Source organism: Bos grunniens, chromosome 7 (assembly GCF_055505025.1).
Source record: "Bos grunniens cultivar Pamir isolate PY7600 chromosome 7, Bosgru_T2T1.0, whole genome shotgun sequence".
In the NCBI taxonomy this organism is placed as follows: Eukaryota; Metazoa; Chordata; class Mammalia; order Artiodactyla; family Bovidae; genus Bos; species Bos grunniens.
Genome location: NC_141171.1, coordinates 37184736 through 37207201, shown reverse-complemented (window position 1 = coordinate 37207201; position 22466 = coordinate 37184736). Strand labels below are relative to the sequence as shown.

At 40.9% G+C, this 22466-nt stretch overlaps 1 protein-coding gene across 7 annotated transcripts in view; it reads left to right on the top strand.

Annotated features, from left to right (window-relative positions):
• Positions 1-22466, top strand: part of LOC147369038 (uncharacterized) — a 1156454-nt gene that overhangs the window by 57685 nt on the left and 1076303 nt on the right. Inside the window, exon 4 of one of the 7 annotated variants that reach the window (XR_015167171.1) lies at positions 8036-8248. The exons of the other annotated variants lie outside the window; for them this stretch is intronic. The gene's annotated coding sequence lies outside the window, so the exon portion shown is untranslated. Of the gene's footprint in view, positions 1-8035; positions 8249-22466 lie in introns of those variants that run through there. 7 annotated transcript variants of the gene reach the window in all.

Here is a 22466-nt window from a genome sequence, read left to right as displayed (position 1 = left end):
GTGCAGAAATCTTAAACAGTACATTTAGAGTGATGCACAGAACTCTCTCATGCTCAAATGAGATTTATTCTAGGAGTGCAAGGATGCTTTAAATTATTTTTAGCCAATAGAGTGAAATCCAGTGGGATTTATTCAAGGAATACAAGAATAGTCCAGTCTTATCAAATCAGCCTATCAATTTACCACCTATTCTTGGTAGGAACTCAAAAGCAGATAGGAAAAGCTGACAAATTCCTGAATATGGAAGACAGTGTTAGATACATAAATAAGAATAAATTAAATAATAAATATATTTTCATTAAATTCGGGGAGAAGGTAGATGCTATAGTCATTTGATTCACATTTTTTGAAGATTCTAGTAATGCAGTAATATGATAAATAACATCTATTTATAGAAAAAGCAATTATCATTATACATAGAAAACATGACCTCATGCATAGAAAGTCAAACAGATCTAAATGAAATTGTATTCAAATGCATAATAGAATTCACAGAAGTGTTTGAAAGCAAGGGAAATATATAAGATAGTTCAGTTAAATCAGCAATAAGTTAACATTAAGTTTTTAAAAATTTAGTGGAAATACATTTATTAAGGGCTTCCCTGATGGCTCTCGGAAAAGGCAATGGCACCCCACTCCAGTACTCTTGCCTGGAAAATCCCATGGACGGAGGGGCCTGCTGGGCTGCAGTCCATGGGGTCACTAGGAGTCGGACACGACTGGGCGACTTCACTTTCACTTTTCACTTTTATGCATTGGAGAAGGAAATGGCAACCCACTCCAGTGTTCTTGCCTGGAGAATCCCAGGGACAGGGGAGCCTGGTGGGCTGACGTCTATGGGGTCGCACAGAGTTGGACACAACTGAAGTGACTTAGCAGCTGATGGCTCAGATGGTAAAGAATTTGCCTGCAATACAGGAGACCCAGGTTCGATCCCTGGGTTGGGAAGAAGGAAATGGCAACACCCTCCAGTATTCTTGCTTGGAGAATTCCATGGACAGAGGAACCTGGCGGGCTACAGTCCATGAGGTCACAGAGTCAGACATGACTGAGCAACTAACACACACAAATGTAGTCAAGATATCATCTTTCTCAAGTTCATATATCAGGCTTCTGAAAATCTCACTATAACCTTAATATGGTTTTGGTAGGAAGTCAGTAGAAGGAGACTCGCTAATTTTTAAAAAATGATTACCTGAAAGGCCGTATGCATGTGCGGCTTTACTCAGTAATATTTTGAAAATGACTTTCTTAAGAAGAGATTTAACTTTCTAGTTGTTTGGAATTTTATAATAATGTAATTGAAACATTGTTGCATTGGTCCATGTTGAACAAATAAATCAGTGAAAGAGTTAAAGGGGTCTATTAAGATAGGAAAAAAACATTGCATTTGAAATCTATGGATGAGCAGTGTATTTTATAATAAACGGTGTTAGGACAATTGGATCTCTTTGAAAATAAAAATTTAAATATCTACCTGCATCAAATATAAAATAAGCTCTATTAAAGATCTGAACATAAAAAAATGGAACAATTAAAGCACTGTTACTGAATCCAAGCTCACTCTACTCACCGCACGATAGGCCAAAGAATCCGAGAGACGAGGTGTTGAGGCAAGGAAGAGACTTTAATGGGGGAGCCGGCAGACTGAGAAGATGGCAGGCTAGAGCCTCAAAATAACCATTTTACTGGGGGTCTGGATGCCAGGTTCTGTTATAGATCAGAGAGAAAGAAGCAATAGGGAACTAAAGTCAAAGGCAGCAAAGAGAGTGAGATGCAGTGGGGAAGTAAAGTGAAAAGGTCTTCAGTCTTGCAAAACATCTCCAAGGGAATGTCCAGCCTTTGGAAGGGTATTAATCTCTTCTATTCACAGGTGGGCAGGGACAAACTAACTCCAGGAGCTGAACAAAGGCACTTATTTTATAGTCAAGCAAAGGGGCAGGGTCCTCCAGGTAAGCCACTGAGTATGACTATAATAATAATAAAAGCAAGTCAAAGAAACAGTTTCCAACATGGAGTCAGAATGGGCTTCCTCTCTGCAACAGTGCTACAGACAGTACTTTATTATCTTTAATAACTAAGGCCTTTTAAATATGGCACAGAACTCAGAAGTCATAAAAAAAAAGATTACGGTGTAGTACTGAATAAAATTTTGAAATCTTGATATGGTTAAAAAAACAAAAATGACAGATCAAAGAATATATATTCCCTTATTTAGTACTATAGGTATTATTATTAATATAATGCATTATATATATCACAGGTTACTCTTTGATGAATATGCATATGCATTTATGCATGCTAAGTCACTTCAGTTATATCTGACTCTTTGCAACCCTTTGGACTGTAGGCTTCCAGGCTCCTCTGTCCATGGGATTCTCTAGGCAAGAATACTGGAGTTGGTTGTCATGCCCTCCTCCAAGGGATCTTCCTGACCCAGGGATCAAACCCATGTCTCTTATGTTTCTTGCATTGGCAGGTGGGTTCTTTATCACCGCCACCATCTGTGAAGCCCTGCATATGGATATAATATAATCATATATACAGTATCACATTAGTTATATATATAGAGTTTTTATAAACCAATGAAGACAGTGACCAAGAGGAAATCACACAAAACCAGTGAATAAATAGATGGTTTGGAAGAGTTAATTTAGATGATCAACAAATAAATGGGACTATTCTAAACCTTGCCAATCGTTAAATTTGAATTAAAATGAGATAGTTTTTCATATTTCATCTATTGTTATTTGCAATCATTTAATAACTGATAGGGTCTTTCCTGTAGCTCAAATGGTAAAGAATCTGCCTGCAACACAGGAGACCTAGGTTTGATCCTGGAGAAGGGAATAGCAGTCCGCTCCACCCCAATCCAGTACTCTTGCCTGGAGAATCCCATGGACGGAGCAGCCTGGTAGGCTATAGTCCATGGGGTCACAAAGAGTCGGACATGACTGAGCGACTTCACTTTCACTTTTCACTTTCACTTTTCACTTTCATGCATTGGAGAAGGAAATGGCAACCCACTCCAGTGTTCTTGCCTGGAGAATCCCAGGGACGGGGGAGCCTAGTGGGCTGTCATCTATGGGGTCGCACAGAGTCTGACACGACTGAAGCGACTTAGCAGCAGTAGCAGCAGCCAGAATTCTTGCCTGGAGAATCCCATGGACAGAGGAGCCTGGCAGGCTACAGTCCGTGGGATTGCAAAGAATCGGACATGACTGAGTGACTAACACTATTACTACTACTACTAATAACTGATAATATTCCAAGTTAGTGAGGTTATAGGAAAATAATTTGTGTATACTTTTATGCTTATAAACTATTATAGTTTGGAAGGCAATCTGGTAGTATTTATCACATTTAAAAATATTTGTACATTTTGGCAGAAAAATGCTACTTCTAGGATTTATTATATTAAAGTTTCTTTACTAACAGGCTAGGTAAATACACGGGCCACCTGGATTCCTTGGTCACCTGCTGCTTCTAGGTCTTGGCTTCTTCATGTCCAAAACTCAATTTAGGAGATAGCTTCTCTCTACAGTTTGACTTTGTAGGTCAGATTGCTACCCCATATATCTTTAGATGGACCCATTCTCCATGGTTCCTAGAATGTTTTGCATCAATATTTTTTTCCTTTTCTCTACTATTATCTCTTTGTATAAGATTTTTTCAGAGCAAAATCCTCTGCCTTCTACCTCTAAAGATTATGTTTCTGACCTTAAACTAAGCCCCTGGACCATGACATCTTTATTACTATGAGAGTGATACTCTATTCATCTAAAATCCAGCTCCAGCTCAGAACAGATCACTCTGATACCTGAATTGATGTGGCCCCTCAGTGTCTCCAGTTATTGTTAAACCTCTGTGTAATACATTTAACTGCTATACTCTGTATATTTTAAAATGTGGAATACTTTTCTCCAAAGAGCATCCTGGTACTCACATGACTTAGCAGCTGAAGAACAATACTCACAACATGTTTTAAAATGAGCATCATATTGCAGTTTAATTGGCAATTTTCTTTCTTCTGTAGTAACAGAGGGTAATAGTGCATCTTAGAATTAATGGTATTTTAATTTCTATAAAATTCAGTTGTTGTACTAGTTTAATTAAACTATCCAGTGTTATTTTGTTTTGCTAGTGAGATATGTCACATCAAACTTTATTAGAGGTCTTGCTATTATTATTATTAGCCTATCCATAATCTATTATCTTACCAGTACTTTAGGAGATTTTTCTTAGTCTGAAGGCTGTTTACCAAAAGTAGGTATTTGCAAGTTGATAATATAGTTTGATATTATTCATGAGCCTATAAAAAAACTAAATTCTGGTTTTCAGGCATCATTTTATTTAGCATTATTTTATGTAGATTGTTTTTTCATTTTCTCCCCTTCTCCTATCCCCTCCAAACTGTTTTCCCTTGCTTTGGAAGGACTTACAGGAACTGAGATTCAGATTAAGTGTTTCTGAGAGTGGTTAATCCCTGGTTTCCTTCTTAGTAGCTATGTAGAGTGGACAGATTGCTGCAGTTCTCTCAGCCTCAGTGTCCTCATTTGCAAAGCCTTGTTTACCTCGGTTTTCTTGGGAAGAACAGCTAAAATAATGATGTGCGTATTCTTGCTTACCTCTAAAACTAAAAAATTTCTAGGGATTATTAATAGTCTCAGAGGGCACCTTTAATAATAGCTAGTTTTAACTAATTTCCTGGGCAATGATGCATGACACCCCCACATACTGAGTAAATCTAGGATGAGTTCCTTTATTTCTGCTATAGCTCATTACTGTGTTTCCTCATCCCTGATGGGACCTGCTTCTGTATTCAGATAGCCTTCTGACAGATGGAGTTACACTGAGGTTATATCATGAGCCTATGAGAAAGGAAGGGGAAAATTCACTTCTTTCATAAACCAGGTTGCTCTGTCTTGACTAGCTCAGTAGCTTCCTCTGCATATGGTATTCATTCGAAGCGTATTTCTCAAGCGAACATTCAGCTTCTGTAATCTTGTAATCAACCTGCAACCACAGGATCACATACAAATTGCTAGTCAACCCAGAGCTCTATTCACTGCAATATTCTGTGAACAATGGAACTGTAAGTCTAGAAGGGACTTGGAGTCAATTGCCTTCCCCTAATGGGTAATCACATCTAAAGCTTCTAAGGCAAATTATAATTTAGTCTATTCTTAAAGACCTCCTGAGGTGATATGCCAACCTCACTCAGGAACACATTCCAATATTGAGCAAACATTACTGTCGGAAAATAATCCTTTGTACCTCAATGAAGTTTCTCATGGCACAGAGTAACCAAGGTTTTATTTTGTTTCTACCCAATAAGATGAGGTAACACTGAACATAACCCTCACTTAAGCTTAGAACTGAATTCAAACCCTTTCACAGACAGCTTCCTCTTGCCTATAAGGTCATGTTCAAATTCCTCAGTATGCAGTACAAGGAATCTACCACTGGCTGTATTGACAGTATATATTCCTGACATACCCTTTCAGGCGTTTGTTGCTTAGCTTTGCTAAAGTACTTTCCGAACCCCAGGAATACCATGTTCTTTAACATGTCTTGTTTTTGCACACACTCCCTGTTTTGGAATGTCTTTCCCCCTTGTTTTCTCAAGTGACTCTTCCCTTTATTTCAATATGCAGTTCAAAATATCGCCTCTTCTGGGAAGTCTTCCCCCAGCCTCCAAAGCAGTTGGTTACATTGTCCTCTTTCCAGATTTGTATACAGTATTTGCTTATTTAGGCTCGTACTGGTTTTTAGTTCTTTGCCTACTGTTCCTTACTGCTCATTAGATTAAACCTTGAAGACCAGGATGTATTCTCTGTGCACAGTAATTGGCATCCAGTAGGGGTCAATAAATGAGTGCTCCTATTTTTTTAGGGAACCAAAAGACCTTCCTTGTCATAAATAAGGAGGAATGTAAATACAAAAATGTGAAAGACTTGCCCAAAGCATCAATCCACTATCAGAAATTTTTGAAGGACGATTGTGTATATCTCTGTGAGAGACATGGTGTGTCCCATTTGCCATCCCTAATGTGAAAAAAAAAAGCTTTATGAAGCCAGAAAGTCAAGCATTGATGTTTTATTATCAAAGAACAATTTTTTTCCATTAGGTTTTCTGTACCCATCAGCAGGACATTTTGCAAAAGCATATGGATGTTGGCAACCAGTGATGTATCAGATGCGTGCCATTAAAAATGCTCAGGCAGTCTACCAATCCCATTAGAGGTTCTGATGGCCAGAGATGAAAGACCAAAGATCTGCTTAAACAAAATGCACTGACACTGGCATAGAATTGTGATATAAATAACCAGTGCAACATCATGAAGTTTTCCTGATTTTATTAACACAACAAAAATAAAACTTCCCCAGTAAGCATGTCCTAGGGAAGATAAAGTAAATCAGAACTGAGGAGGGCCCTGAGATTGTATAGTCATTTTTTTCTTACATATGTATGAGAAGTTTCTTAAACTGTCTTTTATAAACACTTATAATTTTGTTTTCTCACCATAATCTTTTCTTCATAATCTACAGGTTGCTACTATTTCTAGTTGATTTTTTAATCTTTTTGTATCCTATACATCCAAAAGGATATATTTTTGATGTTGTTTATAGAGTTAATGGGAATAGAAGAAAAACAAAGGGTTTATGTAATTTATACACTGGAAAAATCTACTCCCTCCCTTTCCACCCCTATGGCTGTTGATGATGTAGGTTGCTCCTCTCTGGGCCCAGACATTAGCATCTAGAGTGTCTGTTGGGATTTGAACTAGCTATTAAAGGAAGAGATTGAGATACAAGTCTTCTTGTTAATGGAAAATATAGAGTCTCTTCTATGTAAACTTTTAACATAAGTGGGCCATAGTTCTCTTCTGTTTTCTTCTAAAGTTGGCTTCTGAGGGGTTCCGTGTCTTTATTTTTAGGAATGCCATTTCCATCACCCAGCTTCCTTTTGCAAGCAGTATTATTCTATCCAGTTCTCTAATGATGTTATTAGTAAAGTTCAGTTATTGTTTTTATGCATCAGGCATGGCATTTATGCCATATCTGTATTCAGAACAGTCTTGGGTTTGGAGTCCTGGATTGTCCTTGTTATATGACCTTGAAAAAGTCTTTAAACTCTTTGTATTTTTAATCTTTAGTAAGAGACATGGCAATTGTAACTACTTCATTGCCTAGTAGCAACCTACTCCATGGGTTATTGTGAAGATTTAAGGGCGCCATAGGTTTGTGAGGATGTAAGGGCTTTCCTGGTGGCTCAGTCGATAGAGAATCTGCCTGCAATGTTTGATCCCTGGGTTGGGAAGATCATGGGAGAGATGATATACACACAGTTTTCTGTGTCAACATGTCACATGTTTGCCAAATCATGTCAACATGTTTGAGAACTATTGGTTTAGAATTTTTTCTTGCCTTCAAACATAGTTCGTTTTAAAAAGTAAAGATTCTGGACTTGCCTGGTGGTCCAATGATTAGACTCCATGCTTCCACTGCAGGGAGTAAGGGTTTGATCCCTGGTCGGGGAACTAAGGGGGCTTCCCTGATAACTCAGTTGGTAAAGAATCCACCTGCAATGCAGGAGACTCCAGTTTGATTCCTGGGTCAGAAGATCCCCTGGAGAAGGGATAAGCTACCCACTCCAGTATTCTTGGGCTTCCTTTGTGGCTCAGCTGGTAAACAATCCGCCTTCAGTGCAGGAGACCTGGATGCGATCCCTGGGTTGGGAAGATCCCCTGGAGATGGGAAAGGCTACTCACTCCAGTATTCTGGCCTGGAGAATTCCATGGACTGTATAGTTCACAGGGTTGCAAAGAGTCAGACACGACTGAGCGACTTTCACCCACCCAGGAAACTAAAATCCTGTATGCGGTGAGGCACCCCCCTCGCCCTGCAAAAAGTAAAGATTCCCAGATTCAGAGTACGTGAGTCTGGAAGCTTTTCCAGTAGTCTAGTCCCAGTACTTCTCATTGTCACTAAATCCTTTCTTAAATTGTCTTTCTAAATCATCTGTGCTTCAGGTGAGCAAGCATAAAGCTCTCATTATAACCTTGTGAAGATGCTGCTGCCAAGTCGCTTCAGTCGTGTCCAACTCTATGCGACCCCATGGACTGCAGCCTACCAGGCTTCTCCGTCCATGGGATTCTCCAGGCAAGAACACTGGAGTGGGTTGCCATTTCCTTCTCCAAGATGTGAAGATGAGGCTATGTGAAATAAAATTTTATCATATGTGGATATTCATGTATGGCTGTGTACCTCTTTCTCGACTGAATGGATTGCACTTTGAGTCACAGAAAATGCTTTATGATGTATATTTTGGAGAAGGAAATGGCAACCCACTCCAGTACTCTTGCCTGGGAAATCCCATGGATGGAGGAGCATGGTAGGCTACAGTTCACGGGGTCGCAAAGAGTTGGACATGACTGAGCGACTGCACTTCACTCACTTCATACTTTCTCACTGGAGAAGGAAACGGCAACCCATTCCAGTATTCTTACCTGGAGAATCCTATGGAGAGAGGAGCCTGGCAAGCCATGGTCCATGGGGTCGCAGAGAGTCAGACACAACTGGAGTGACTACGCATGCATATTTATCTTTCACTAAGGGAAAATGAAGATATTGGCATCTTACTGAAACTTATAGGGAGGAAAAGCCAGAAAGAGTTTCTGGTGGGAGATTACAAATGGAAATTAATGTCATTTACTCATTAATGCAAAATTTGATTCTATAAAACATCAGATATTCTTGGCCTTACTGTGTTGTTTTGCTTGATTGATGTGGGATCATGTTTATGAACTCTTTTATAGATTTCCTCATGAACAGACTTTCATTCACCCAATTCTTCCACTGTGTTAGTTAGAACTCTACTGGTTGTAATTGATAGAAACCCAATTCAAACTATGGAGAAGGCAATGGCACCCCACTCCAGTACTCTTGCCTGGAAAATCCCATGGATGGAGGAGCCTGGTAGGCTGCAGTCCATGGGGTCCCTAAGAGTCAGACACGACTGAGCGACTTCACTTTCACTTTTCACTTTCATGCATTGGAGAAGGAAATGGCAACCCACTCCAGTGTTCTTGCCTGGAGAATCCCAGGGACGGGGGAGCCTGGTAGGCTGCCATCTATGGGGTTGCACAGAGTCTGACATGAATGAAGCAACTTAGCAGCAGCAGCAGCAGCAACAGCAGCAATTCAAACTAAAATTTAAAAGGAGGGATGTATTTTTTTTTTTGTTCTTATAATAACCCAGAAATTAATCTGTTGTCCTGTGTCTGGCATAGCTAGATCCAGGGATTCATACCATGCTGTAATTAATAGGGCTCTGTAATTCCCCTATGTCACTCAGTCTTACTTTCCTCTTAGTTCATTTCATTCCCAAGGAGGCCCTGGAATCTATTTCTCCCAACTTAGCCATCCCAGCAGAAAGAGCACTTCTGTTTCCCAGTAGGTCCAGTAAAAGTCTCAGCAAGTGTAATTTGGATCACATATCTAGTCCTGACCTAACTTCACGGCTAAGGAATAGAGTACAGTGATTTGCTATGCCTAAACACGCCCATCTCTCTAGGGCTGGGATCAGGCACATCCCCAAAACACGCAGAAACTGGAGATAGGTGATTCCCTCAAGAAATGTCGAGAGGTAGCTATCAGAAGAACAAACATGCTGAGGAGCCAAAGGACAATAAATGAGTGTCCACTACATCTTATGAGGTCCTAAGTCCCTTAACTATGAGCCCTCCCACCTTAGAGACTTTGTCACTGAATCTTAGGAAGGGAAGACTAAGCCGGGGCTTTTTCTTTTAAGAGGGAAATCTTGTAGCTTAAGAAAGATGTAAATAGGATTTTCCTCCAGATTCTTCTACCAATTTGTGCAATTCTAGTTTTTTCTTGTCTAGTTTTTTGCCTGTGATGGGAAAGTTCAAGTCATCAGAAGGCTTTTACCTTGTGCCAAAGTGCCATATTTAATTATATTTTAATTATCTTCTTAAAAACATTTGAGTGGAGTAAATTGAGCTTACATAGAAACCCAGGGAGAGCAGACCACAGGAGAGAGATTTATTTTCTGAGAGCCTCTCTGTGCCATTAGGTCCAAATTTAATAATTTTAACAATAGTCTATATATTACATGCCAGGTCTCTATTATACAAAAATAGACATCCTATTTGGTTATTAAACATACTTTTAAGCAGGTAGTGATCTCTCTCTTTGCTTTCTCCACTTTCCCAGGAAACCAATCTTTAGGGACCAGTGAAATTTCTCAAGTTTCCTAATTTGTAGTATTTTGGACTTTATGGAGTATCCTCAATTTTATGCATTTTTATCACCTCAATAGGGGAGATTAGTAATATGCAATTAAAAGGCTTTTGCTATTTTGCTTTGTGAATCTTTATGTATAAATTTTTGAAATCTGAAAATCAGTAGATCATGATTCTAATTTGCGCTTCAGAAATGTCACTGCAGATGCCCAGTGACCCATCCTTCCAGCAGCGCTTGGTTTGCATGAAGAGATGATCAGAGATGTGACACAAGCATCTTTTCTTGGTCACATATTATTCCCAGTAAAAAAGAAAACCCTATTGATTGTCCTTCATGTGTACAGCCCTGTGCTTGGTACCATGATACATTAAGTAATTGTTTTGTTATTTAGTATCTCAGTCCTGTCTGATTCTTTTGCGACACCATGGACTATAGCCTGCCAGATTCCTCTGGGATTTCCCAGGCAAGAATACTGGAGTGGTTTGCCATTTCCTTTTTCATTATTAAGTAGAAGACAACCTTTTCTCTCAAAGGTGTTAGATTTAGGACAATTTACAAAAGATAAACAGACACTTCAAAGAGAAAACATATAGTGCCCCTGGGAGCAGTGGTTGGTATAATCTCCTTGCAAGACAATTTATCAGTATCTATAAAACCTGAATACCAGAAAAATATATTAAAAAATTAAAACAAAAATCTCCACGTGGGGAAGACATTATAAAGAATGACATGAGACCCTTAACACGCTAGACTGATAATTAAACTATAAAAAGAGGGTGGGAAGATCTGGGAGAATGACACTGAAACATGTATAATATCATGTATGAAACAAGTCGCCAGTCCAGGTTCGATGCACGATACTGGATGCTTGGGGCTGGTGCACTGGGACGACCCAGAGGGATGGTATGGGAGGGAGGGAGGAGGGAGGAGGGTTCAGGATGGGGAACACATGTATACCTGTGGCAGATTCATTTCAATATTTGGCAAAACCAATACAATATTGTAAAGTTTAAAAATAAAATAAAATTTAAAAATAAATAAATAAAAATCAGTTTTTCTGCATGACACAAGAAAATAAAGTCAACAGCAAATGTCAAATAGAAACTTATAATTCACACAAAGAACTGCTTTCCTTAGTATGTAAAAATCTGCTACAAATTAATAAGGATGAGGACACCAAACCAATAGGAAAAAAAGACAAAGAACATAAAAAGTTAGATCATGGAAAAGGAAGCATAAATTTTTAAAAACATATTAAAAATGCTTATTCTAGGAAGTGATACTTAGGTTAATATCATAATGAAATACCATTTAATTTCTCAGGTTGGCAAAGGTCAAAACGTTTCTTAATACATTATGTATATTTTGGTAAATTGAGAGTATGGGGCAATAGTCACTCCTATAAATTTCTGCTGGGAATATACATTGGTATGACCTCTATAGCGGGCAATTTGTCAATTGTTACCAAATTTTAAAATACAACTACCTGTTAACTCAACATTTTTATTTCTAGAAATATATCCTCCTTTGGACATATTTTTTGCCAAATGATGTGTGTAGAAGATTATTTATTGTAGCATTGTTTGAACTAACAAAAAACTGGAAATAATCTACAAATCCTTCAGAAGGACTAGCTAGAGGAAATTATGACACATGGCTCTGGAGAATGCTACTCACTGTAAAAAAAAAAAAATGAGGCCTCTCTACATGCTGGTACACAGTTGTATAGCCAAGATATATGGTTAGATGAGAAAAATGTCAACTTAAAAAAATGCTCAGCCTCATGAGTTGCGAGTTATTTTATTTGAGGCAAAATGAGAACTATAGCCTGGGAGACAGCATCTCATATAGCGCTAAGAAACTGCTCCAAAGAGGTTGGGGGGAAGGTTAGTAATGTGATTTTGGTGAAGGGGGTGGGGTATGTGCAGTTAAATACATGATTTTTGCAGAAGGTTTCTGTTAGTTATGAGGAGCAGACATTACCATGAAGGATTTCAGTGTTTTCCTTGATATGATGAAATACAAGAATTGGGCTCATAAAATCAGTTCCTAATAGTATCTAACTATTTGAAGACCTGTTCTGCAAGGTTTTCACAGAGCCCAGAGTGCCTCATTTCTGCTCTCCACCCTGAACTCCTTTCAGAGGGTGTTGAAAACCAGCAGCTGTAGCAGCTCATGCTTTAATCCTTGTAGATGTAGATGGCAAGTGCCAGTTTGTAGTTGATAAAAGGAACGTGCAGAAGACTGAATTTTTCAGCATATATAAAGGAAGCTGGTAACAGAGTTTGCCTCAGGAATGAGAACTGAATGGCTTTCAAATATTAGTACTCAGGAAACTTACTTTTTCATATATATATATATATATATATATATATATATAATTTTTGTACAGTGTGAATATATTCAATCTTTAGAATTTAATATAATTTTAAAAATACAATAAAATGCACATAGGAGATTATGAAGCAATTCTACTACTAGAAATTAATCTAAAAGCATCATTATAATCACAAAATACAGTTTATTAATAACAGCTTGAAAAAAAGAATCCCATGAGAGGTGGTATGAAATGCATTCTAAGGTATAGTGTTCAATTTTAAAAAAGCAAAAGCAAGTTATAGATATACTATAAGATAATATAAATATCCCTTTCATGGACCATAGCCTTGTTATGGTGATGTGGCTTGCATAACTCAATGAAGCTATGAGCCATCCCATGCAGGGTCATTCAAGATGGACAGGTCATCATGAAGAATTCTGACAAAAAATGGGCCACTGAAAAAGAAACAGCAACCAACTCCAGTATTATTTCCTGGAGAACCCCATGGACAGTATGAAAAGACAAAAAAAAAAAAAAAAAAAGATATGACCACAGAACATGAGCCTTTCAGGTTGGCAGGTGTCCACTATTCTACTGGGGAAGAACAGAGGGACATTACTAATAGCTCCAGTAAGAATGAGGTGGCTGGGCCACAGCAAGAATGATGCTCAGCTGTGGATGCGTCAGATGGTAAAAGTAAAGGCTGATGCTGTAAAGAACAGTATCATATAGGAACCAGGAATGTTAGGTCCATGAATCAAGGTAAACTGGACATGGTCAAGCAGGAGATGGCAAGATTGAATATGGACATCTTAGGAATCATTGAACTAAAATGGATGACAATGGGTGAATTTAATTCAGATGACCATTATCTCTACTACTGTGGGAAAGAATCCCTTAGAAGACATGGAGTAGCCCTGAGAGTCAACCAGAGTCCAAAATGTGATACTTAGATGCAATCTCAAAAATGACAGAATAATCTTGGTTCATTTCCAAGACCAGTCATTCAATATTACTGTAATCCAAGTTGATGCAACCCAATCACTGATGCCGAAGAAGCTGAGGTTGAATGGTTCTAGGAAGACCTATAAGACCATTGACAACTAATGCCAAAAAAGATGTCTTTTTTATCATAGGGGATTGGAATGCAACAGTAGGAAGTTAGGAGATAACTGGAATAACAGTCAAATTTGGCCTTGGAGTGCAAAATGAAGCAGGACAAAGGCTAACAGAGTTTTGTCAAGAGAACACACTGGTCATAGCAAACACCCTTTTCCAAGAACCCAAGAGACAGCTCTACACATTGACATCACCAATGGTCATGGTCAATGCAAAATCAAGTTGATTATATTCTTTGCAGCCAAAGGTGGAGAAGCTCTATTGTTGTTCACTTGCTAAGTTGTTTCTGACTCTTCGCAGCTCTTTGTGAACTGCAGCATGCCATTCTTCCCTGTCTGTCACTATTTCCCGGAGTTGAAGCCTGAGAACCTCTATACACTCAGCAAAAACAAGACCTGGAGCGGACTGTGCCTCAGATCATGAGCTCCTTATTGCAAATTCAGTCTTAAACTGAAGAAAGTAGGGAAAACCACTAGGACATTCAGGTCTGACCTAAATCAGATCCTTTATGATTATACAGTGAGGATGACAAATAGATTGTAGAAATTAGATCTCGTAGACAGAGTACCTGAAGATGTACAGGTGGAGGTTTGTAACTTTGTATGGGAGGCAGTGATCAGAATTAGCCCTAAGAAAAAGAAATGCAAGAAGGCAAAGTGGTTTTCTGAGGAGGCCTTACAAATAGCTGAGAAAAGAAGAGAAGTGAAAGACAAAGGAGACGAGGAAATATATACCTATCTGAATGCAGAGTTCCAAAGAATAGCAAAGATATATAAGAAAGCCTTCCTAAGTGAACAATGCAAAGAAATTGAGGAAACCAATAGAATGGGAATGGCTAGAGATCGCTTCAAGAAAATTAGAGATACCAAGGGAGCATTTTATGCAAGGATGAATGCGGGGAGCCGGCGTGAAGCACTCCGCCCGTGGCAAAGGTCATGAGGAAGGAGGCTTGACATACGCAAAGGTGGGATCGAGCCTCAGGAGTCGCCCTGGAAATCCTCGAGCATCTACCCCCATAACCAGAGCCTGCCTACTTTACTACTTTGTGCTCTCACCTACACCTCTGACTTTATGGGGGGCTGTCCCCTACCACCTCTTTCAGAGAAGGAGTTAACTTAGAGCTCCAGTTAATAATAATTCCTAGGTGTGACAAGAGTGTTTTAACCTACAAACTCCTCTGAAGGTTCTCTAGCCTGCCTGACAGGCTTGTCCGGCCACATGTGATTGCTCACAGCCTCCCAACTGTGAGAGGCACGAGATGCTTTAAACCTTCTAAAAACAGGTTCCTTAGAAAAGTTAGAAAACCACTAGTATAAGTATAGTGGGCTGATTAGAAATTGTATTGGTGAAGGGTTTTTCATTTGTTGAGCCAATGTTTGTTGCTAAGTCTCCACATCCCCTGCCCTTACACACATTAATGAATATATAGAAGAAATAAGTATTAACCTTTGATATTAATCACATTAGACTTTAGGCTAAGTAAATTCTTTCCTCAATTAAAATCCACTACACCCTCACCCTATAGGAATGTAACTTTATTTGGGTGGCATCTGTTTTAAGAATAATCACCCCTGGAGAAATAAATGTCCTGGTTGACTGACCACTGTCACAAGGAGAGGGTCATAAATTGTCAGTAAGCCCCCTGGCCAGAAGATGATGTAACACCCCTAAGACCTCTGTATACATTTGTATGAAGCACCTGACTTTGATAAAAGTCAGGACTGCTGACCCCGCGTGATTTTTGCATAACATCTCAGTGTATAAAAGTAGACCATGGAAAATAAAGAATTGGGATCAGTTTCTTGAAATACTGGTCTCCCCATGTCGCTCTCTCTCCTAAACTCTGGCTGAAGTCTCCATCTGGAGTGCGGAACCCACCATGCTTACTAATTATGCCTGGGCTTCTAAGATCCAACTGGGGAGGCTTCAGTGTCTCCTCTCCTTCGAGAGAACGGAAGGACGCCTGCGGCCTACGTAAGTGGTGCAAGCTTCTTGTCTTGAAGTTTTATTGGTCTCCCGCGTAAACCAAGCTACTCAGCCTCTTTTCTCCACTGAATTTTCCTACTGAGCTATTCTTATTCTATTACTCTTTATATCTCTAATTAATATCTAATTGAAGCTATTGTATCCTGATCCTTGCCGACGCCGTCCCCACTTTGAACTCCCTGGATCAGCCGGGGCTGGACCCTGGCAGGAATATGGTAAAGGACAGAAGCAGTAAGCACCTAACTGAAGAAGAAGAGATTAAGAAGAGGTGGCAAGAATACACAGAAGAACTATACAAGAATGATCTTAATGACCCAGAAAACCACAATGATGTGATCACTCATCTAGACCCAGACATCAGGAGTTTGAAGTCAAGTGAGCCTTAGGAAGCTTTACTATGAATAAAGCTAGTGGAGGTGATGGAATTCCAGCTGAGCTATTTCAAATCCTAAAAGATAATGATGCTATTAAAGTGCTGCACTCAGTATGTCAGCAAATTTAGAAAACTCAGCAGTGGCCACAGGACTGGAAAAGGCCAGTTTTCATTTCAATCTCAAAGAAGGGCAATGCCAAAGAATGTGCAAACTACTGGACAATTGTGCTCATTTCACATGCTAATAAGGTTATGGTCAAAATCCTTCAAGCTAGGCTTCAGCAGTATGTGAACTGAGAACTTCAGATGTACAAGCTGGGTTTTGAATAGACAGAGGAACTGGAGATCAAATTGCCAACATATGTTGGATCATGGAGGAAGCAAGGGAGTTCCAGAAAAACATCTACTTCTGCTTCATTGACTATGCTAAAAACTTTGAGTGTATCACAACAAACTGTGAAAAATTCTTAAAAGAGATGGGAGTACCAGACATCTTACCTGTCTCCTGAGAAAACTGTATTCAGGCCAAGAAGCAACAATTAGAACTGGACACGGAACAATGGAATGGTTCAAAATTGGGAAAGGAGTACATCAAGGCTGTATATTGTCACCCTGCTTATTTAACTTATATGCAGAGTACATGATGCAGAATGTTGGGCTGGATGAAGCACAAGCTAGAATCAAGATTGCTGAGAGAAATATCAACAACCTCAGATATGCAGATGATAGCACTCTAATGGCAGAAAGCGAGAGGAACTAAAGAGCCTCTTTAGTGTGAAAAAGGAGGGCGAAAAGCTGGCTTAAAACTCAACATTCAAAAAATGAAGATCGTGACATCTGGTCCCATCACTTCATGGGAAATAGATGGGGAAAAAGTGGAAACAGTGACAGATTTTATTTTCCTGGGCTCCAAAATAACCACAGTGATGACTGCAGCCATAAAATTAAAAGACGCTGGCTCCTTGGAAGAAAAGTTATGACAAACCTAGATAGCATGTCAAAAAGCAGAGACATCACTTTGCCAACCAAGGTCCATATAGTCAAAGCTATGGTTTTTCCAGTGGTCAGGTATGGATGTGAGAGTTGGACTCTAAAGAAAGGTGAGAGCCAAAGAATTGATTCTTTTGAACTGTGGTGTTGGAGAAGACTCTTGAGAGTCCCTTGGACTGTAAGGAGTTCAAGCCGGTCAATCCTAAAGGAAATCAGTCCTGAATGTTCATTGGAGGGACTGATGCTGAAGCTGAAGCTCCAATACTTGGACACCTGATGCGAAGAACTGACTCATTTGAAAAGACCCTGATGCTGGGAAAGATTGAAGGCAAAAGGAGAAGGGGGTGGCAGAGGATGAGATGGTTAGATGGCATCAGAGACTCAACGGATTTGAGTTTGAGCCACTTCCGGTAGGTAATGGAGGATAGAGAATCCTGGCATGCTGCAGTTCATGGGGTCTCAAAGAGTCAGACACAACTCAGCAACTGAACAATAGACAATAGCAAGTATAAAGATATTCTATGTTGCCTTTCTGGAAAAAGTGAAATATGTGCATAAGCTGTTTGTATAGTTATGTGTAGAATGTAACACATGTTACATTCATGTGTGTGAAAGAGCACCAATGTATTTACTCGTGACAGACTCTGGGCAGGAGGTTTGGGGGTCATTTCTTTGCAATGCATCCCTTTATATATCCTATGAATTTTAAATTTCCATGTCAGGATAGAAATTAGCCAGGCAAAAAGGAAAATATGAAGCCAAGGACAAATATGTAGCTCTAGTCATTTGTGAACAGCTGAGTTGACCTTCTGGATGAGGAGAACCATGCCGAGTTCACATTCGCGTTCAAGGAATTGCCAACCTCATAATAAGCAGAGCCGAAGTCCTAGAGATCCACTTGGGTTCTCTTTAACTCCAAAGCGACCAACTAGACAGAGAAGGCAATCACAGATGATAGATAACTTTACATTTCGAGCAGTGTTCGGCTTCATTTGAAAAGATATTCAGCTTAAACAATTTCCTTTCCACAGAAATGTTGTACGTTTTAGACCTTCCATGGAATTTGGCAGACAAGAAAAATGTTGACTTTTCCACATTGCCCATTATGCAAAATTCTGAAATATGCAGAACACAAGAAGCACATGTGACAAGCACAGTGACCTTAAAATGTTTGCAGGCAGATGTATCAGAATCCGTTTCACATTGCTGATGTCCTTGGCCAGCAGGCTGGTGTACAGCTGGCTAAATGCTGCCCTTATAACGGCCAGTCAAGGGATGGGCGTTAGCGTTTGATTTAAAGGGAAGCCAGGGAACATGATGGTGGGAAGTGAGATGTATTACTAGGAGTCAGGTGGCAAATGGGAAGGCCTTAAAAACACTCTGATGGTGCTGCCGCACGAGTGCTCGGAGTGGGTTAGCAATACAGAGACGGGGTCCTGTGTCTGGATGTGAAAGCAGAGAATGGGGTGAGATCCATTCTCAGAGCTACAGGCCAGCAGTGCCCCAGACATAAAAGGTGGGTCACAGGACCCTGAGTCATGCCCACCTTGCAGCAGCAAGAACTACAAATGGCATGAAATCCAGAGGCTGAGTTCCAAAACTCCTAGCCCCACATTGGAAGGGCTTCCCTGGCAGCTCAGATGGTAAAGAATCTGCCTGCAATGCAGGAAACCTGGATTTGGGAGCTCATTCTACCACTTGGGTACTCTTTGTATCAACCAGTGGCTGCTCTTACTGCTTTTTCTGGAAGAAAAGTGTCCAGTTCCAGAGTGGCAAAGTGGTACCAAGTCAGGACACATTGGCTTATATCCATTTCCTTGTGTTCCCTGCTGTTTTCAGTCAGTCCTGCTCTGTCATCCTTACCTGGGGCGCTCTCCACCTTTGCTTTTCTGCTCACTTCATGCTCTAAGCTCTTGTCTAACCACAGGTTCCCTGACTTCTGAGTGGGTGTGTGTGATCATCCTGCTGAGGTTCCATTCTTTCTTTCCCAGTCGCTGAGAGCCATCCTCTTCCTGCTCCATCTCTGTAGCTCAGATGATGAGGTGCCAGGACTGGAGCCAGTGCCCCAGAGCCCCGTGGCCACGGTGGTTTGTGGGTACACATGATACAACTGACCAAAGCAGAATGAGTCCTAGAACTGGCAGGAGAGCTTCTGGAATGTGCTTTTTCCCGCTGAACTTAAGCTGGGAGAGTGTGAGTTAAAGCAGTCCTGTGCCACTCTGTTGGGCCTGAGACTGAGGAGTAAAGGCCTGGACAGGTCTTTACTCTTTCCAAAATTTTCATCTACATTAGCTAATTTGTTCTTCCTACAACCCTCTACGATAGTCAGGACAATTTATGTTAATTTCCATTTGTATATGGGAGAACTGAGGCTCATAAGTGTTAAATGACTTGGCTCTGGGTCATAGCTAGTAAGAAGTAGAGCCCGTTCTGGAACTCAGGACTCTGGATTTCATGCTGTTTATAGTTCCTGCTGCTGCAGGGTAGGGGTGACTCGGGGTCCTGTGACCTGCCTTTTCTGTCTGGGGTACTGCTGGCCTGTAGCTCTGAGAATGAATCTCTCACCCTATCTCTGAGGACTGATGCTAGGGGTCCTTCAGACTCAACCAGGAGAATGTCTGGGGCCTCCCAAGTCGAAAAGGAGCCTTTTGCTGAATGAATGGGAAGTACCCAGTCCTCATCTCAAAGGACTGCCAGGGTAGAGCTTGGTGAACTGTCAGAGATAAGCCACATCTGGGTGAGGATGGTATTCAGGGGCAAAGCCAAGGAAAGGGAGGCAGAGCGGATGAGACTTCTTTGGGCACGGACTGGATCTGGGGGAAGGAGACCCCGGTGGGGGGAGCACAGGTGGCTGTGTTTGCATTTCTGTGCTGCACGCTGTGAGCGTCTCAGCAGACTGGAGCCTGGGGCCCTTGCAGGAACACCACTGCATGCTCCTGACCAGGTTCTCCTGCCCTGGTGCCCTGCTTCCCTCATCTTTTCTTGTTCCCATTGGTGTTCAGGAATGACATAAATATCAACATGCTGGTTCATTATAAAAGAATAAAATATACAGTCTTTTTTTTTTAAATCAGAGGATGGAAGCCATTTTGTATATGACAGAAAAATTAAATTCCTGGGTGATGTTTGAATATTCTCTTTATATTTATCACTGTCTTTGAGGCAGAGGGATTCAAGACTTCCAGATACCCACCTAATTAAAACAGCTGGGTTGGAGTAAAGAGGAAGCAGTATCTGTTAGCATGTTCTGTAATCAAGAATTTTTTTTTTTCTTTTGAAAGATCACCTCCACTGCCTGCAGAAGTGATTGTCATTGATTCAGGATTTCATGGGTCCCTGGGGAATGGTGAAGTCATGCATGAGCTCATACTCTCCCATACCCCCCTGCACCTCACCTCTGCCGATCCCTTTACCTGCTCATTGTTTTTCTCCTTCAGGTCTTGGCAGGTATTTTTGTCAGGCTGATCTTAATCAGATCACTGTGTAATTACAGAGGGACTGTCAGGATATTTTTGGTTGTCATCTTCTAACAAAATGCAGATTGCATGGCATGTATACATAGAATTACCCTGTAATTCAAAGTAAATTGACATTTAATTTCAATTTAATTACACAGAAATTACAGACATGGCAGATACAGTCTAATTAGGAAGCAAAGTATACGAATCTCTTTATGAAATGGAGACTCATATCATGTCACACTTTTAACAGAATCAAAATAATTTCTCTGCCTTTTCGTAGAGGCTAGGTAATCCCAACAACAGCAGCAGTAATAATGAGAGCTACAGTTCTGGCCTGTCCACCACGTACACATACTTTATTTCATGTAGTATTGGAGATGACTCTATGAAGCTGGGAACAGGTGGAGAAGTTAGGGAGTGTGTGCTCAGTGTCACACACTAGTCAGTGGTCAAGGTGAAATGAAGTTCAGTTGCTGTGGACTGTGAGGTGAAAGAAAGGATGCTGTCCCTTCTAGGGAGAGGAGAGGGAGGCCTGGGAGGAATGCTCAGCCCCTGACTCCAATACCTGAGCTCTTTGAGTTCTTTGCCTGGAAAACTGGACGCTTATCTCCCTTCCCTTCCCTGCTCCTCTCTCCTTTCCTCCTCCCTTTCCTCTTCCTCTCACTCATATTTTTATTTATTTTTGAATTTGTGACTGCTCTGAGTCTTCACTGTTTCACGCGGGCTTTCCCTGGTTGCAGAGAGTCAGGGCTACTCTCTAGCTGTGGTACACAGCCTTTTCGTGGCAGTGGCTTGTCTCATTGAGGAGCACAGACTCTAGGCACGTGGGCTTCAGTAGTTGTGGAGTGGGGGCTTAATTGCTCTGTGGCATGTGGAATCTTCCTGGACCAGGGATCGAGCCTGGGTCCCCTGCACTTTCGGCCAGATTCTTATCTACTGTACCTCCAGGAAAGTCCCATCTCATTCACTTAACGCATGCTTGCGGGCACCTACTCTGTTGGGCACCATTCTGGCTGTTGAACACTAAGTGCCTAGGGAAGCCAGTAGTGTTGTGGCCTCAAGGGTCACTCTGCTGTTCTGTCCCCTTCCATCTAGGACAGCTTGAGCTGCTCACTTGGCAGCTGGATGTGGAATTGACCCGAACCGCCTGGCTGCTGGTGGTGCTAGGCCTTATCAAGGTGCAACCACATGTGGACAGGCCAGAGCAGGCGTGTGGGGAGCGAGCAGGCACAAAGCCTATTTTGTGTGGCGTATTTACCCTTTGGACATTTGCACTCAGACTTGAGTTCTATCTCCTCTTCTCTCCTGGTGCATCTTCACATGGAAGCAATTTTTGTTGTTTTGGTTTCTTTTTGGCTGCAACATGTGTGACTTATCGGATCTTAGTTCCCCAACCAGGGATCGAAACTATGCCCTCGGCAGTGAAAGCATGGGGTCCTCACCATTGGACCACCAGGGAATTCCTGAAGTAATTTTTGTTTGTTTTTGACTTTTTAAAAAATTCCTCTGACTCCCCTACCCTTGTGCAGAACGAAGCACCACAACTCAGGGTGCTTCCTGCCTTTCCAAGCACCAGGCCCATGTAGCTCCAGCCACTGCAGAATTTTCTTTCTTGCTAATGAGCCAGTCTCCCTCAATGTAACTTCCTTTTATCCTCTCTTATCCCTCTCTCATCACTTGTTTATTATGATCATCCCTTAACATGGGGATAATGCTTTACAGGGCTTCCCTGGTGGCTCAAATGGTAAAGAATCTTGCCTGCAGTGTGGGAGACTCTGGTTTGATTCCTGGGCCAGGGAGATCCCCAGAGAAAGGAATGGCACCCTACTCCAGTATTCTTGCCTGGAGAATTCCATGAACAGAGGAGCCTGACAGGCTACAGTCCATAGGGTTGCAAAGAGTCAGATATGACTGAGCGATAACACACACAATACTTTACAATTTGTAAC